Genomic DNA, 14,596 nt, shown 5'->3' with positions numbered 1-14,596 from the left:
CTCCTGTCTGTGGAAAAACCTCTCTCCAAGGAACTGGTCCCTGGTGTCCAAAAGATTGGGGACCTCTGTTCTAGATCAACCCCTTGCTTGGGCAGGAAACCTTATACCATTTCAGAAAAATGGTTGTCGAGTCTGTTCTTAAAAGCCTCCAGTGTCGGAGCATTCACAACTTCTGGAGTTTTTGATGTATGACCACAATTGACCCCAAATTTTTGTTGCTAAGCAAGACAGTTGTTAAGTAAATTTTGCCACCATTTTATGATATTCTTGCAACATTGATTAAGTGAATCATTGCAGTTGTTAAGTTAGTAATAAGCTTGTAAAATGAATCTGGCTTCCCTGTTGACTTTGCTTGTCAGGTTGAAAAGATGATCACGTGACCCTGGAACAGTGCAACCATCATAAATACGAGTCAGTTGCGAAGCATCCAAATTTTGATAACATGACTATGGGTTTGCTGCAACGGTCATAACTGAAAACTGGTTAGAAGTCACTGTTATGTATTGAGATAGTTGCTTGTAAACTCTGTGTGCAATGGTTAACAGCTGTTTTGGTGAAACTCCAGACAGCTTGTCTCTGGCGTTGTTACTTTGCATTTTAAGGTGGGAAGTTACTGTTTAATCTCATTGGCTGCCAACTAGCAGCAGCCTGGATAAAGCTGAGCAGCATTTGGGGCTGCTTCTGTTGTACTAAATAAAGGTATTACTGTTTTCACTGTCCTGCCTGTCAATGTCTCACCAAACCGAGAACTTAACAGTCACTTTTTTCACTGTTGTGTAACTTCCAAAGGTTACTAAATAAAAGGTTGTAAGTCGAAGACTACCTGTAATTGAAAGAAATAACATTAATATTGAGTACTGTGATAGTATGGCATGTTTTTGTGCAGCACTAGCATTTCTGCAATCCAGTCCACCATATGCCATTTACCTACAGCAGTCCTGACCCAGGGAAAGGCAGAGGATGCTGCTCTAAAAGAAGCTTTTCTAATGAAGACGAGAAGTGTGGGCAAAAACACACAAAAAAGGGACTAGAATGATCAACTCAAGAGGGAAGGCATGTGCAGACACCTCAAAAAGAAGTTGGCTCTTAATGTTGAGGTGAAAGCAAAGAAACTTTTGTCAATTTGCCTACTATCTGAAAAACAATATGGATTATGCAAAAGAAAGTTTCTTCCAAGCTGCTAGCCACTGGTAGTAAAATTTTGTCTCTGCACTGAATTGTGATTCTACTGCAGTGGTGGTGAACCTATGGCACACGTGGCAGAGGCGGCACTTGGAGCCCTCTCTGTGGGTACACACACTGTTGCCACAGCCCCCATCCTCACCAGCAGCCCCCCCGGAGGAGAGTTGCCCCCAGGTGTGGCCCACGTGAAGCAGTGCAGCCAAGGACATGGTAGCCAGGCAGTGGAGACAAGAATCCACCCTTGTGCCCCATTGCGTGCAGATGATGCTGTGGAGCACGGGCGGAGGGCATGACCACCATGGTGCTGCTGGGCTGGCTGGGTGATCTGTGGTGGGGCTTGGAGGTGGTGGGTGGCCCAGCGGGAAAGGTGGAACGGGGATGGGTGGGGGCATGGTTTTGGGGCACTCGGTCTCTAAAAGGTTCGCCATCACTGTTCTATTGCCTTTTAGATGATTAGTTAAATTGAAATTTAACATTCAATTGTTCAATTGAATATTTTCTCTTGATTGCTTGTTTTCATTTTTCCTACAGTATTGTATTTTTGTTCAGGTTTGCATATTACCTCAAGTGCATACAGAGTAGAGAGACAATTTAAAAAGCACAAAAATAGTTTCTGCATACTTTTTTTGCAAAAAAAACAAACTTCCCAAGATTATTTCATTGGACTATAAAGAGTGGCAGAGAGTAAAAACAAGGAAGAGGAACAGAAAAATATTCAGCTGTAATTTATATTAATTCCACGCACAATTGCCAATTAGTGATATTCTAACCTGTATCAGGAGCATTTCCATTGTAATATTTTTTGTCAGTCTACCTGCAAACAATATAGATTACGCAAAAAAACCCCCACCCTGTCTTTAGTACAGAAGTATTATGACACTGATGGTTGGGTAATCTTAGAATATAATAGTTTGAAAATGTGCCAAGTTGAGAAAGGGCTGCTGAAAGTGTTCATTCCACTCCACTAATGGCTCTCAATCAACTAGATTTTTCTAGGAGCTACAAGAATCCTTGACTTCTTAGTAAAAGAGCAAAGGTGGCATTTTGAGTGATGGAGCAATAATTAAAGTTTCATTTATAATATACCATGTCAATTTTTTCAGTCTGTATTTACATAATTGGGCTTCTGAAACTCAAACAGCAAATTCTATGACACCTTAATCAAGAGTACTACTGTGGTATAAGATTTAATATACATCTGGGAAACTTCTGAGACAAGGGAAATAAATAGTGAAATGAGAAACGATTATCTTAGGTAGTGACTGAAAAAAAATTAAAAAGCATATTACCTATAATAACATTGTTTCATTGAAATAAATTGGTAACTAAGATAAGTAAGTTGCATTAGTATGCTTACCCATGTTTAAATGAACATGATTTATTCAGCTCAAACTTTTGTGCTGACATGATAAGTTGAACAATAACTAAATATATTAAAACTATGGAATGAATTATACTAAATTATTTTTATTGCCCCACTATCTGTTCTATAATATTCCTCATTTTCTTCCTTCACCCCAATAGCTGTATTACTGTATATATAATTCTCTTCTCAGGTATTATACTTGAAAAATCCAAGGTTTAGAATTGTGACCAGTGAAAATGTTAATAGTAATAAATGGGTCCCCTTCATGGATTAGTGCCTTGTCATGGCGAAGGGGCTTGCGTAATTCAATGAAGCTATGAGCTATGCTGTGCAGGGCCACCCAAGACAGACAGGTCATAGCACAGAGTTCTGACAAAACATGATCCACTGGAGAAGGAAATGGCAACCCACTCCAGCATTTTTGCCATGAAAACCCTATGGACAGTACCAAAAGGCAAAATGATATGACGCTGGAAGATGAGCCCCTCAGGTCGGAAGGCGTCCAATATGCTACTGGGGAAGAGCAGAGGGCTAGTACTAGTAGCTCCAGAAAGAATGAAGCGACTGAACCAAAGCCGAAAGGACGCTCAGCTGTGGATGTGTCTGGTGGTGAAAGGAAAGTCCGATGCTGTAAAGATTTTTTCTCCATAGGAACCTGGAATGTAAGATCACGAATCAAGGAAAACTGGACGTGATCAAACGAGATGACAAGACTGAACACTGACATCTTAGAAATCAGCAAACTAAAATGGACAGGAATGTATCTGGTGGAGATACAGTCAGTAAAAACAAGACCAGGAGCTGACTGTGGCTCAGACCATGAGCTTCTCATTGCAAAATTTAGGCTTAAACTGAAGAAAGTAGGGAAAAGCACTAGGCCACTCAGGTATGAACTAAATCATATCTCTGACGAATATATAGTAGAGGTGACAAATAGATTCAAGGAATTAGATCTGATAGACAGAGTGCCTGAAGAACTATGGATGGAGGTTCACAACATTGTACAAGAAGTAGCAACTAAAACCATCCCAAAGAAAAAAAATGCAAGAAAGCAAAATGGCTGTCTGAGGCAGCGTTGCAAATAGCTGAGAACAGGAGGGAAGCTAAAGGCAAGGGAGAAAAAGAAAGATACGCCCAGTTGAATGCAGAATTCCGGAGAATAGCTAGAAGAGATAAGAATGCCTTCTTAAATGAACAGTGCAAAAAATAGAAGAAAACAATAGAATAGGGAGGACTCAGGGCTTTTTTTCTCATAGAACACTCAAAATCGCTTTCCGGCACCTTTTTTTTTTAAAAAAAACCTCCCTCTATTGGCTTTAGGAGTAGGCAATCTTGGCTCTTTTTTTATGACTCATGGACTTCAACTCCCAGAAATCCTGAGCCAGCCACGCTGAGGGGCAAGAGAGAGGTTTCCAAGCTGAGCCATTCTGGCTCAGGAATTCTGGGAGTTGAAGTCCTTGAGTCATAAAAGAGCCTGCACTAGAGGAGGACATTAAAATTATTTACAGGGTTACTTCTTTAGGAACTAAACTTTTAGAATCTAAAACAGCTAATTCAAAAAAGTCAACAGGAAAGGACCTCACATTTTTCATCTGCTTCTGTCTTTTGGAAGGTAAAATTAGATAACAAAATAATCTTTTTCCTATGTTAACATCTCTGCAATGAAATCAATAAAGGTAACAGGAAAGAAATGAGAAACATTTTTCTTAATGTAATATGTCTAATTTAGCTGATGCTAGGAAAAAATAGTATCTTTTGTACACTCTTGAAAACTATTTTGAATCTATAACCATCTATTACAACTAAACCACTTTAAATTAAACAATTCTTAAGAATGAAATAGTCTTAATTTGGACTTTACTTTTACTGTTTGGACTGTTGTGTGTTTTGAAAAATTATTTAAATCTAGTTATGTTGCTCTTTAGTCTTTAAATAATTAACCCAGTATATACATAACAATATATGATGTTTTCCACGGTGAGCTTAACATCAATAACAACATTTATTAAAAAGGCTAAAATAATTTCTGATGGTATTATTTGTACATTAAAATTTTGTTTAGTCACAATCTTTCAAAAGATGTTACATATGTGCATAAGTGTAGTAACAGCAACTTCATTGTTGATGATTGATTGGTTGATTACTTATGTGTCCACAAGTTGGTGTTTATCTGTGACTGCACAGATTTTCTCCACAGTAATCTGTCCTAACCTATTTTTGCAGGTGTTCACTTAATATAAGGTATAATGGTTTGAGCCTGGCCATTTGTGCCTTGAATGAGAACTCAGATTTGATATCTTTGAGGAAAATAATAATAATAATAATAATAATAATAATAATAATAATAATAATAATAATAATAATAATAATAATAATAATAATAATAATAATAATAATAATAATAATTTTTATGTACTGGGCTCATTAGTAAAACCACGTGGGTTGCTGGAGCAGCTAATGGCTCTCCAGCAACCCGGACTACAAGTCTCCAGTGCTGCTATTGGCTATCCCTAGGCGGCAATGGTTGCTTCAAACCTATTGGCTGCCGCCTAGGGGCTAGACTATATATTGCGGCTAGTTGCAGCCATTTCCCCAGTTCTGACTGCACAAAATAAACCATGAGTTTTCCTGTACTCAGTTATCTCGTCTTCATTCCTGCGCCAAAGAACCTGCTACACAACACTGGTGACGAGGATGGGATCCTGCTTCCCTAAAAAGAGCTGAAGTCTACAAGGGAAAGGCAGCGCATACCGGAGGGAAAAGGCATTCCCCCCCTCTCAAGGTTGGCTAGCAAGGTATACTAGCTCGTGCTCAGTGGACTCATTCCTTGAGCCTGGGAAGCAGGATTTGGAAAAAATGAAGGAACCAGCAAAGACAGAATGCCGAAGGTCGGGAGACTTCGAGAATTCGACGTGAAGCACCCAGAGGAATGGTCATCCTATTTGTCACAGGTAGAAAATTACCTCCAGGCAAACCAGATTGTGGAAGAAGGATTGAAGGCCACAATGCTACTCTGTGCGGCCCAGCAACCTTTGCTTTGGCCGAGAACCTATTTGCCCCGACACTGATAGAAGCGGTCTCCTACGCAGACCTCAAAAAGAAGCTAACCGAACATTTCCAGCCAAGATGTCTGAAATGGCTTGGCGGTTCAAGTTCGACCAGAGAGTGCAGCAACCCGGCGAATCAGCTTCAGAATTCATAGTGGGCCTGAGGCAGGCCACACACCTTTACAAATTTTCAAACTTAGAAGAGCGACTACGAGACTGGCTCATCTGTGGCCTACAGGACTGAATGCTTCAGCAAAGACTCTTTGCCAGACAAAACGTAATGTTTTCAGAAGCACAAGATGAAGTAATGGCCAACGAAGCCTCTGGGGGCACAGTTCAAATGGTACAGCCTGCCAGAACAACAAAGCAGGAAGAAACGATCCATCATGAGGATGCCAAATGCAATGAAGAATCTTCCGAGGAAGAAGAGCCTGAAATCAACAGACTCCAAAAGCAAACCAACGTGCAACACCACAACAGCCAGCAGCGAGAAAACACTTACAAGGCAGTTCTGTTTCCTAGATGTAAAAGGGTGTGGCAACAACCACTTTCACACCGATTGCAGATTCTGATCAGCCATGTGCAGAGCTTGCAGAAGGACAGGCCACATCACAGCGGTTTGCAGAGCCTACCAGAGAGACCAACCACCCAAGCACCAGTCAGAAGAACCGACTAGGAGAGTTACTGGGGCCCAGGGTCCGGTTAGTGTGGGGATTTTCAGAAGCTGCAGAAGCGTGTGCCGCACCGGGGCCCAATGCTCCCTCAAACCTAAACTCAGACTCTTGGTAGAGCTACAAGGAGTACCATGTAAGATGGAATTGGACTCTGGCTCTGCAGTCTCCATTATTTCTCAAGACACTTTTAACTTCGGATGTAGGCGTAGTAACAACTGGGCCAAACGAAAGCTCTCAGACATAATCCTAACTGACTTTCAAAATGCTCAAAGTTAAGGGAGAAGCCACTTTGACGGTAAAATTTAAGGGTTTTTTTGGGGGGCACCTGGATGTCATAGTAGCAGGGGGCCAGAGAAAGAGTCTCATTGGACTTGATTGGTTTGATGCCTTAGATATTCAGATTACTGGTATCAACCAGACACAAATTGCAGACCTCGTGTCAGTATGCAAAGACTATGCAGATGTTTTTGATTCAACCCTAGGAACATACACAGGCCCGCCTATCTCATTTAAGCTAGATCCCAACGTAGTCCCAATCAGGGTTAAGCCTCGTAGGGTCCCCGTTGCCTTAAAACATAAAATCGATTTAGATATTGATAAGCTTGTAGAACAGGTAGTTTTACAGCCTGTTGATGGTGGGGTGTGGGAAACTCCTATAGTCACTCCACTTAAAGCCAACAAGGAAATTCACATTTGTGCTGACTATAAATGCACTCTAAATAAAGCCCTCAAGCAACACGCTTACCCGGTCCCAGTGGTCAACCACATTTTAGCCTCCTTGCAAGAGGGTACTATTTTTGGTAAACTTGATTTAGCACAGGCCTATCAGCAATTGCCGGTTGATGAGGACACAGCATTCAAAGTTAAACGCTTACAGTTTGGAGTCAATGTTGCACCTGGCATTTTTCAGGGGATCATAGAGCATACACTTAAGGGTATTCAGGGCATCTGCCCTTATTTTGATGATGTTCTTATTGCAGGGGATTCCCCAGAAATGCTAGCCAGTAGGCTCAGGGCTGTTTTGCAGAGGCTTCGTGAAGCAGGCCTCAAATTAAGAAGAAACTTCCTGACAGTTAGAACAATTAACCAGTGGAACAACCTGCCTCCAGAGGTGGTCAATGCTCCAACACGAGGTTTTTAAGAAGAGACTGGACAGCCATTTGCCTGAAATGGTATAAGGTTTCCTGCCTGAGCAGGGGGTTGGACTAGATGACCTCCAAGGTCCCTTCCAACTTTATTATTATTATTATTATTATTATTATTATTATTATTATTATTATTATTATTATTATTATTGTTATTATTATTGTTATTATTGTTATTATTGTTATTATTGTTATTATTATTATTATTATTATTATTATTATTATTATTATTATTTTATTATTTTAAAAAGAGCAAGTGTAGTATTGGGGTTCCTTCAACAGAATTCCTGGGTTTCCGAATTGATGCTAACGGTGTTCACCCTGCTGATTCTAAAGTGAAGGCCATTAAAATGGCTCCTAGACCCAAATCCAAAGGAGAGCTACAAGCTTTCCTGGGCCTCCTAACTTCTATCAGATATTTCTACCTCATAAGGCCACACTAGCAGAGCCCCTTCACAAGCTTCTAGATAAGAAAGCTCCATGGAAATGGACTAACTTACATGAAAAAAGTTTCCTGGACTTAAAAGCACTATTGTCAGAAAAGTCCACTGTAACTCATTACAAAGAGTCTAAACCAGTATGTGTTGCATGCGATGCATCTCCCTATGGGGTGGGGGCAGTTTTAAGTCACATAGGAAAAAATGGAACACAGGTTCCTATAGCATTTTACTCAAGGACATTGTCCTCTGCTGAGTGCAACTATGCTCAGATTGACAAAGAGGCCCTAGCCATCATTGCTGGAATAAAAAAATTCCATGACTATTTATATGGCAGGGACTTCACGGTCTTTACAGACCATAAACCTCTGTTGGGACTTTTCACAACAGACAAACAAACCCCCCACATACTTTCTCCAAGAATGCTAAGATGGTCTATTTTTCTATCTGCATACACTTTTAAATTGATTCACAAACCGGGCAAAGAAATGGGCCATGCTGATGGCCTCAGCAGACTACCATTGCCACTAATGGAACCAGATCTGGCTCCAGCTGCTAGAATACTGTCCATACAGGACTTACCTGAATTCCTGCTCCATGCCGGGGACTTTGCTGCTGAAACTGCCACAGATAGAACACTTAGGAGAGTATTGTCATGGGTACACACGGGCTGGTTGGACAAAAGCCCAGGTTCTGAATTTCAGAACTATTTTTTCAGAAGGCATGAGTTATCTGCCCACAAGGGGTGCATATTATGGGGAAACAGTGTCATAATTCCCACTTCCCTAAGAGACAGGGTTTTACAGTCATTACATGAAGGCCATCCAGGCATTGTCAGAATGAAAGCTTTAGCTAGAAGCTACCTGTAGTGGCCTGGCCTTGATAAGGACTTTGAGGCACGACTTCCGGGAGGCACTTCAGCGGCGCGGATGGTCGAAATTGACCGCCGGCCCTCCGACTCCATTTAAGCTGCAGAACAGCCGACAATCAGCTGTTCCGTGCCCCGAAAACCCCTCTCCTTGGGCGAAGAGGGGAGGGGGAGCTTCCAGGTAGGGGTAGAGCTCCCCTAGAGCCCCAGAACACTTGTTCTGGGGCTTGAAGGGTGAGAGCTCCCCCGAAGCCTGGGAATGCTCCGGTTCGGAAGACTCTTCTGCTTTAAGCAGAACAAGACGCTGAATCCACTCCTGCCGGATCTGGTTGTCATCCTGAGTGATTGAAGCAGGCGGAGCTGATGCGGGAGCCATACAAATAGCTTTAACTCCAGAATTTTAACTTTCTTCTTGCCTCGACGATCGTTTTAAGACAAGGGGAAGATGGCGCCTGAGTGATTTTTTTTTCTAACAAGAAGCGAAAGTGTTTTTCTTTCTAAAGTGAAAGTGATTGCCTGTATACAGAGGAGGAATATGTAAATTGGACTTTCAAAACCTTAAAAGAATCAAGCTGCATAAATGTGATTTACAAGACTTGGTTATTTAACTGTCAAACTATAAAGTAGCAAATGGACTAGAAAAGTGAAAGTGAGTAACGAAAGTTAACTTGTTGCAAAAATGGCTTCCAAATCATCTAGACTTGTTTTTAAAAGTGTGGGGGCATCGCCTGTTCAGCAATTTGGAACGCAGTCTTTGATGTCATCCCCTGCAGTTGTTGCACAAGCACTGACTTTAAAAGATTTACAATATGTTTTAAAAGATGCTTTAAAAATTCAGTCTGAAAAAATATTTGAGCAGGTGGCAGAACTTATTGAAGAGAAAAATAAGAAAATATGGGAGGATATTTTGCTGGCATTTCAGGCGCTTTCAGGCTGTATTGAGAATTTGGATGAACGCGTGGAAGAAGTGAAACAAAATAATTTGATGATAGAGGCTAAAATGGGTGAAATGGAGGAAAAAATGAATAAAATTGATGATGATGTGCTGATGATGCAATATAGAGATATGGAGTTTGCCCTGAGGATAAGAGGTTTAAAGGAGAAGCCGCAGGAAAATCTGGAAGAGATGTTGGTGGATGCTCTGGCGCCTATTTTGGGGTTTCAACCCGAAGAATTTTTTGAAAAGATATATAAAGTATTTTGTGTTAATTCATGGATTGCCAGGCAAAGGAAACTGCCAAGAGATGTGGTTGTGTATTTTACTAAGAAAAAGATCAGAAATGAGATTGTTCAAATTTTCTACAATAAAAGATTTAAAGTGGCTAAACAGAAAGTTTTGATTTTGAGAGAGATTCCTCCAAGAATTCTGAGAAAAAGGAAAGATTTTGCCTTTTTGGCAGATGAATTAAAAAAACAACAGCTTCAGTTCAGATGGGAGATACCAATGGGGATTGTAGTGAATTATGCTGGAGTAAGATATTGTCTTAATACAGTCTTGAAGGCATGTGATTTTTATTATAATGTATTGAAAGCAGACTCACCGCCATCTTCAGAAGTTAAAAAAGGGAAGGAAGAAGGAGACAGTTACAAGATACACAGCAAATTTCGAAAATTGTGCAATCTTTGGTGTTATTGGAAGAACCAAAGATTTAAAGAAAAATACGAGCTGCACTTGGACGTAAGGAACAGCAATGACAACAGTAGAGACTAAAGTCAAGCGTATATAAGAAGGATACATAATGCATTGATGGACATAGACTTAGAAATGGAACTTGTTAAAGACTGCATGATAAGGCGGGCCCAGAATATTTAAAAACTAATAATGATGGTCATTTGGGAAAAATCTGGTTTAGGAATGTAAACCTACATAGATAAAAAATTTGGGAGGGAATAATTATAGAGTGTTTTATAAATGGCACGCAGATCCCCAAAATTAGCATGTATGTATTTAAACTGTTAGTTTAAATGTTGGAGATGTGGTTGTGATGTATTATTATGTATGGTGGATTTGTGTTTTTTGGATTAAAATTTGGTCAAATATGTATAGGTTTTTTAGGTAAAAGAGGAGATCTTCTCTACAACTATTTTTCTTGGGCATCACCATAGATTGTGATATAGAAACTGAATTGATCTTGAGTTTAATAATTGCAGCAAGATTTTTGATGGTGCAATATTGGAAGAAGAAAGATTTGTCTACCATAGAAGAATGGACATTGAAACTGTTGAACTTGGTAGAAATGGTAAAACTTTGGTATATGTGAAAGAAGATTTGTAACAAAGATATATTGTGATGTTTAAGGAGAGTTAAAGAGCGATTGGATTTAAAGTGTAATTATAGTTAGTGAGTATATTTTAGATTACGTTTGTTAGAAGTAATACCCTGTACTCAGCTTTGGGAAGTCAGGGGTGTGTGGGGGGGGGAAGGGAAGGGAGGGGAATTGGGTGGGTTAAGGTTAGGGTAAGGGTTAGGGAGGGAAGGGATTTATGTTTAAAAATGTATTTTAAAACTTTTTAATAAAAAAAGGACATTGAGGCACAAGTCCATGGTTGTTATACATGCCAGCAATCGAGACCTGAAATGCCACAGGCTCCAGTTCACAGGTGGGAGGAAACGCACACTCCCTGGTCAAGGATTCACATAGACTATGCTGGGCCCTTTCAGGGACAGCTCTTCCTTATAGTTGTGGATAGCCACTCCAAATGGCTGGAAGTAATTCCAGTTCCTAACATGACTACTGCTAGGACCATCCAGGTGCTGAGAAAACTCTTTGCCACATATGGGCTGCCATATGTCTTAGTTTCAGACAATGGGACCCAATTCACTGCTGCTGAATTTCAGGCCTTCCTTAGAGCTAATCTCATCAGACATGCAATGTCTGTGTCTTTTCATCCGTCTTCTAATTGTCAAGCTGAACACATGATGAGGACAACAAAGGAATCACTCAAGTGCATTGTAACAGGTGACTGGCATCACAGATTGGCAGATTTTCTACTCTGCCAGCATTCTACGCCCTGCACTGCTACAGGCAAAAGTCCTGCTGAACTACATTGGGGGAGGCGTTTGATCACTAAACTGGACAGGTTGCATCCAGATAGAGTGGCAGCAGATGCCTCTCGACCAAAACCCCCTAGGGGGCTGCAAATGGGCGATTGGGTTTGGACCAGGAACTATGGTCATGGGAATCTTTGGGTTCCTGGTCAAATTGCCAAAGCATCCAGGCCCCTGTCTTATGAAGTGGGGTTGGAGGGAGGGTGAGTTGTCAGACGCCACATTGATCAACTCAGAAAATGGTTTCCAGAACGGCCACTAAGTGAGGACTGCATCATAGGTCCCTCCCAAGGTCCTCAAACTTGTGGCCAAACCAGTCCTCACATGGACTCTCAGGACTTTTCCTTCATAACTGAGGAGGAATCAGAGGGAGAAGTGGGGAGTCCAGGAATGCAACATGGGTCCCCTGAAGGAGCAAGCCAACCGGAATTCAGCAACTGCTGTGCCTACTCTGCTGATCAGTCTGACTCTGGGGTGGGCCAACCTGGAGAGGCTAACCAGAGAGCATCTAATCCCCTTGTCTCAGGAGCACCAGGGGACACAGGTCTACCCAGCCCACTGGGTAAGCTGGTAGACCACAAAGTGACTGGAACTCCAAGATGTTCCACGAGGGCATACAAGCCTCCTTCTTATCTTGTTGATTACGTTGTAAAATAAAGAGCTATATTATTGTTGCATTGCAGCTTGCCACTGTACTACAGAAACTAGCGTTATGATGTTAACTATCTGGCATACTGTCAATGAAGGCATATTATTCAGGTGCTATGATGTAACTGTCTAGTGTGCTGTCAACAAAGCCTATTCATTCAGACGTTGTTTAATAACATTGTAACCTATATAGGTTGTTTTTTTCTATTACTATTATTTAAGTTTGTTTTGATAATGAGTCTTGATAATTGCATTAAGACTAACTTGTGTTAATATTGTCTGATCTAAGAGGGGAGGGGTGTTATGTACTGGGTTCATTAGTAATACCACGTGGGTTGCTGGAGCAGCTAATGGCTCTCCAGCAACCCAGACTACAAGTCTCCAGTGCTGCTATTGGCTATCCCTAGGCGGCAATGGTTGCTTCAAACCTATTGGCTGCCGCCTAATGGCTAGACTATATATTGCGGCTAGTTGCAGCCATTTCCCCAGTTCTGACACTGCACGAAATAAACCATGGGTTTTCCTGTACTCAGTTATCTCGTCTTCATTCCTGCGCTAAAAAATCTACTACACAACAACACTACTACTGCTACTACTACTACTACTACTACTACTACTACTACTAATAATAATAATAATAATAATAGAGTTGGAAGGGGCCTTGGATGTCTTCTAGTCCAACCTCCTGCTCAGGCAGGAAACCCTATACCATTTCAGAAAAATGGTTGTTCAATCTCTTCTTAAAAACTTCCAGTGTTGGAGCATTCACAACTTTTGGAGGCAGATTGTTTCACTGATTAATTGTTCTAACTGTCAGGAAACTTCTTATTTCTAGCTTGCTTCTCTCTTTGATTAGTTTCCATTCATTGTCCTGCCTTCAGGTGCTTTGGAGAATAGCTTGACTCCTTCTTCTTTGCGGCAACCCCTGAGATATTGGAACACTGCTATCATGTCACCCTTAGTCCTTCTCTTCATTAAACTAGACATACCCAATTTCAGCAACCGTTCTTTATATGCTTTAGCCTCCACTCCCCTAATCATCTTTGTTGCTCTTCTCTCCACTCTTTCTAGAGCCTCAACATCTTTTTTACATCATGGTGACCAAAACTGGATGCAGTATTCCAAGTGTGGCCTTACCAAAGCATTGTAATGTGGTATTAATACTTCATGTGATTTTGATTCTATCCCTCTGTTAATGCAGCCTAGCACTGTGTTGGCTTTTTGGGCAGCTGCAGCACACTGCTAGCTCATATTTAAGTGATTGTCCACTAGGATTCCAAGATCCCTCTCATACTATTGAGCCAGGTACACCTATACTATACCTGTGCATTTGGTTTTTCTTGCCTAAATGTAGAATCTTACTTTTTCACCACTGAATTTCATTTTGTTAGATAGCACCCAATGTTCAAGTCTGTCAAGATCCATCTGTATCTTAAGCATATCTTCTGGAGTGTTGGCTATTCCTGCCAGCTTGGTGTTGTCTGCAAATTTGATGAGTTTCCCATCTATCCCCTCATCCAAATCATTGATGAAGATGTTGAAGAGCACTGGGCTCAGAACAGAGCGACTACACGCTTTCCTCCATGTAGATGCAATTCCTTTGAGGACAACACACTGAGTAAACCATTTGGTGGTAATGCTAACTCACATTTTTCTATCTTATCAAGTAGTAGTGTTGTGTTTGTAGAAATGCCAGGCTAGTATAGCCACCATAACACCAGGTGGCACTGGTCAGGTGGCCTGATTGGTCAACCTGTCTGGCGGGAAATATACAACACCGGGTTGGGTGTTACCTGGCCGGTGGGAAAATAGAGCAACCGGGTTGGCTGGCTACTTGGGCATCAGCAATCTATAAGAGGGCACTGGGGGTTTGGGAGTCAGTTCCATCTTGTAATCAATAAAGGTATCACATACTATGCTGCCTTGTCCTTGTGTCCATGTGGTCGCCCACGCTACAACAGTGGTGACGAGGATGGGATCCTGTGAAGCGCATTAAAGCAAAACTCCGGAAAAGCCGGATAGTGTCTGCTCCGTAGAGCAGAGAGCAGCGCACAGCGGGAAATTTAAAAAGCCGTCAAATAAAGGCGGAAGAATGTCGAAGCTCGGCATTGTGAGGGAATTTGATGCCCGACATCCAGAAGAATGGGAAGATCATGTGGGGCAAGTAGAAGGATACTTGT

Source organism: Vipera berus (genome assembly GCF_964194415.1).
Source record: "Vipera berus genome assembly, chromosome: Z".
Classification (NCBI taxonomy): Eukaryota; Metazoa; Chordata; class Lepidosauria; order Squamata; family Viperidae; genus Vipera; species Vipera berus.
The sequence above is the reverse complement of the archived record's forward strand: the minus strand, read 5'-3'. Positions refer to the sequence as shown.